The sequence below is a fragment of the Chenopodium album genome, chromosome 24, assembly GCF_948465745.1.
Source record: "Chenopodium album chromosome 24, dcCheAlbu1.1, whole genome shotgun sequence".
Taxonomy (NCBI): domain Eukaryota; kingdom Viridiplantae; phylum Streptophyta; class Magnoliopsida; order Caryophyllales; family Amaranthaceae; genus Chenopodium; species Chenopodium album.
The window spans coordinates 10,411,978-10,416,889 of record NC_137857.1 but is presented as its reverse complement, the minus strand read 5'-3'; the positions used below and the strand labels follow the sequence as shown (position 1 = coordinate 10,416,889).

The 4,912-nt window shown below is 30.8% G+C and overlaps 1 long non-coding RNA gene across 1 annotated transcript; it reads right to left on the bottom strand.

The window, feature by feature from the left end:
- Positions 1 to 1,068: 1,068 nt before the first annotated feature.
- Positions 1,069 to 4,385, bottom strand: LOC145611560 (uncharacterized). Its single transcript, XR_014106405.1, has 2 exons — positions 4,130 to 4,385; positions 1,069 to 1,292 (listed from the first exon to the last, which is right to left on the bottom strand). It is a non-coding gene; the product is annotated as an uncharacterized LOC145611560 (long non-coding RNA).
- Positions 4,386 to 4,912: the final 527 nt, after the last annotated feature.

Genomic DNA, 4,912 nt, shown 5'->3' with positions numbered 1-4,912 from the left:
CCGCCGAAAACCTCCTCTCACTGCCAAAAACCGCCGAAAAGTCCCTCTAGCCACCGAAACTCCAGCCTAAGACATCCCCTTATGCTATTTAAGGTATTTTCTTTTTCTTTTCTTTTTTACTTTTTTTTCTTAATTCATTGACATTAATGGTTGGTTTTGCTGTGTGGGGTTGGGAATAGGGGTCCGGCGTTCCGGCGATGGATATGCGGATTCCGGCGGTAGGGATGGGCGTTCCTGCTGTGGGGATGGGGAGGAGGGACTGCGGAGGTTGGGGGCTAGGGTGGTTGGGTTGGGGGTTGGCTGGGTATTTTTACCAGAATTTTTTTTTTATTAGAATTTTTTTAAAGGTTTTTGGTTTTTCTTTTTGGCCAATTATTTGGTGACATGTGTCACTCAACTTAAAAAACAAAATAGTTTACCTAATGTATAGGTTACCGGTCACTAAGGACCAATAGAAGAAGATCTCTTACAAAGGTGGGATTATTAAATAATAATCTATAGGTGGGATTATTAAAAGTAAATCGGGTAAAGGTGGGATTATTAAAATCAATTTTTCCTTAAAATGTTCTTTTTTCGTATACTTACATGATCCAAATAATACATTGTACATTAAAAATGTAACCAACATTATAACATATATGTTCATTACAATATAATACAATGTACGTACATTATAATACAGCAAAATGTACTTTTTCATATACATACATGATCATTTATACCAAATGTACATTTACTATATGAATAATGTTCTTTACTAATATTACAAATGTTCTTTAGATTTACAAAAGCATATAAAACTAGGTGTTCTTAATAAATAAGCTATATGTTCTTTACAAAACAACTATATGTTCTTTACTGAACTACTAAATGTTCATTCCGCCTTTTTTTAAAGAAAACCATATGCACCAAGCATGGTGCATCCGCCTCCACAGAGAAAATTTCAAAGGGACGGAGGGAGTACTCTTTAATAATCTTGCTCCTTTATTTTAGTGTTTTAAATTACATGAGACCCACTTTTCTTAAATATCATGAAAAAGAGTGTGTTGCAAGTATTAAGAAACGAAAGAAGTATAAAATAAAATATATTCATGGTAATTCAAACTTGTACAACAATCAATTTGTTCAAGTATCCACCTCTAGTCCTCCCAATTTTCTGAGATAGAACAGTTTAGTGACCGTCTCTTAGTCCACTTGGAGCACTTTTCACACCAGGAGGATATTCTTGCTGTGGGTCATAAATCGGACCCTGTATTAACATAGTTCTAGACATTGAGACCCCTCCTTGGACCCTAGTAAGGAAAAGAGAGAATTTATTAACATAGTCAAATTCAAAAAATTTATTTGGAAATTGAGACCCCTCCTTGGACCCTGGTAAGGAAAAGAGAGAATTTATTAACATAGTTCGAGACATTCGATAACTTGAGAGAAAATTAAACTTAAAAATATATTTCGGATTTTTTTTTTGACAATAAATATATTTCCTCTCACAATATATTGTTTTACAACTTCATCTGTCCTTTTATTAGAGTTTACTATTTATTTTTTGGCAAATCAAATTTAAAGTCCCCTTGTTAGAATCTTTCTCTTTTTAGTAAGTGGTTTTATTTACAATTTTAACCTCATTCTCCTAATTTAATCCCAAATTATCATCAAATTTTACTAATTTTTTGTGCAAAATATTTTTTGACATTTATTTATCATTAATCCACCAACATATATATATGTTCTCTCTCCTCCTCATTCTTTCTAGGAACTTTTTCTTGCCATTTATTAACCTCTTTTTTCTTTTTCTCTCACTTGTTATTTAATGCACTTAATGTAATTTGATACTTCAAATCACATGCTTTAAGAAATCTACATGAACCTTAATTCTTGTGAAAAATGAGAAATGAGACGCTAATAAAAGGACAGAAGGAGTATTATTTTCTAAAGGATAATGTAGGGCTACATATAAGGATTTTATACACTCTTGAAAATGGTATTAAATTAGGAATTCATGACAAAAACACGAGTAAATCAGTGTAATTAGTGTTTATATTTTTATGATTTCCTAACGTTACACAGTTTTCCGAGTGTGTTTTTAATGCTTATAGGTAGCCCTAAGGACTATGTATAACATTTTCGTTTTTGAAATAGTATAAGTGAAATAGTAAAGTAATATAGTGTCACACAGAAATAAATGCATAAACTTGTGAGGACATTAACATGAAATGAGATTAACTGAGGCTCCCTTGTAACTTGATAAGGAGGTTTTAACATTAAAACTAGTTTTAGGCCCGGGTGATGCCCCGGGTCATATTTTGTATTTAAAAAAATTATAATAAATCAAAGTGAAATTTATTGGTAAACTTTATTAAACATTATCAAAATTCATTAAGAAATATGCGGTAACTTAATTACTTTTGTTTTTCGTATTAGTTTGTCTTATTTGTCAAAAGAATTTTTATCTATCATTAAAAATTTCTTCAAGGTAAATACATATTGTGGTTTTAAAATTGCTATGTATTTTTGTGTTACATATTTTAAATATATAAAACCTATATGAATTATGGATGGGTAAATGAAAGAATTAGATTATATTGAAGTATACACTTCGTATATAAGTTCAATTAAAGATTTAGAATTTATGAAACATTGATGATCGTTTTTAATATAACATAACTCCACATCTATACTATATATTAAAAGGCGTTTCTAAGAACGTTGATGTGCCACGTAGGCTTTTTTAGTTATGCCACGTCAGCTTCCCAACATCTCATGATGCCACGTCACCTTTAATCATCTCAACTATTACGCCACGTCACCGAAGAAATCAACATTAATTTTTATAAAAAGACAAGGTTAAGGAGATTCGAACCCCCCAACCTCTTATGAGAAAGATTACTACTTAACCGTCTAAGCCAATTACCACCCACGTTATCAGTATGTAAAAAAAAGTATATAACTGAAAAGCACAAGGTTTAGGCCCTGTTTGGTAGTAAGCTTATTGGGGGTATATTAGCTTATTTGACCAAGTGTTTGGTAGTAAGCTTATCGAAAGAGCTTATTTCACTAAATAAGCTCTTTTTGAAAAAGCTCATTTTAGGAGCTTTTTCAATTAGCTTATTCATTAATTATTGTGGAATGACACTTATAACCTCATTTAATTTAAAATCCTATCTAAACTACCTACCCCACAATTAGCTTATTGGTCATTTCACATACTCAATCACCTTTAAGCTATCAGCTATTTACCAAACACTTTTATATAATCAGTAAATACAATAAGTTAGTCAAATCAGTTAATAAAATCAGCTAGTCAAAATCAACTAACTCAATCAGCTTCAGCTTTCAGCTTTCTCCCAAACAGGGCCTTGATATTTTTGTAAAAAAAAAATAAATAAATAAAAAAATACTTAGAAAATAAATTCAATAAATATTGAATATGACTATTATCTCATACCACCTAGGGATGAAAGGCTCAGACAAATTCATCTTTATAATTATGATTCATGAAAACTATTTTACAATAATATATAATGTATGTTTCGAGGCATTACCGGGGCTAAACACTAGTTATTTTCAAATCATGATGACACGTGGCAAGAATAACAACACGTGTCATGATTACAATTCTTGCCATGACTTTTAATATATACTCCCTCTGTTTTTTTATATGCATCAGTTTAATCGGTACATTTGCTAAGACGCTACTTTCACCATTAATATCTTTAATTGTCCATTAGTAAAAATTGTAACAAAATTATATTATTAAAATAGACATTATCACAAATCTAATGATATATTATATCATTACATTTATTTATTTTTTAGAGGTGAAAAAATTAAGTCAACCATAGTATGTAAATAGTGCAATTGTCAAATTGATGCATAAAAAAAAAAAAAAAAAAAAAAAAAAAAAAAAAAAAAGGGAGTATATAGATAAACCATTAACATTCATCCACAAAATTAATACTACATCTGCCCGTTTCATACTATTTGTTCAACTTAAGATTTTTTTATATTTATGTTTATCTCACAAAAAATACAGACTAAAGTTGCAAATAATATGTAATGGTGGAAAATAAGAATAAAAGGGTTTAAAGCACGAGTTTATAGAAGATTAAGAGTTGATTAAGTAACTCACCGATTTGTGGAGTTGAGTCAGGCTCAACCAGCAGACGAGCTGAGAGCACTGAAGAGACGAGAAGAATGAGAGCGAAAAGGATGCCAACAAGATACACCGTCTTTGAAGTGGTCATCTTTATTATGTCTATGTGAAAGTAGTCCAAGTTTCGACCATGTAATTATAGCCAGTTGAGACTTCAGAGATTTGAGTACATGACAAATTGACAAAGTGACAACATGAATTAAGAGGACTGAATGACTATTCAACAGGCAAAGTATACGTAGTTTCGGTAACAGTACACTAACCACCCCACATTAAGAAAATTCTGAAATAAGCCAGTATTGCGTGTGGTTAACCAAAAAAATTAAATAACTCCTATAATATTAACCGAGTAATTCCTATAACACTAACCAAGTAACCCCTATTACACTGACTGAGTAATCCTTTAACACTAATCGAGTAATCATTATTAAAAAAGTAGCTTAAGTAACCCTATAATGGTTGGTCACAGGGTATGGCCAATCACATATAAGAATTTGTATTTTTCAATAGCTTTTAGATACTTTTTAGTGACAATGAAATAATTGATGCACTTGGTATGTAGTATGTAGTATGTAGTAGTAAAAGTTGTTTTTCCAAAAGCTAGAACTATAGAATGATAGCTTTTGAAAAGAGAGGTAATCGGTTTAACTTTTCCTCAATGCTTTTAAAGGTGACATTTAATCAATCACTACTTTACCAAATAGTTATACTCCATACTTAATTATCTATCTTCACACCTAACAACTGTTATTACCACAC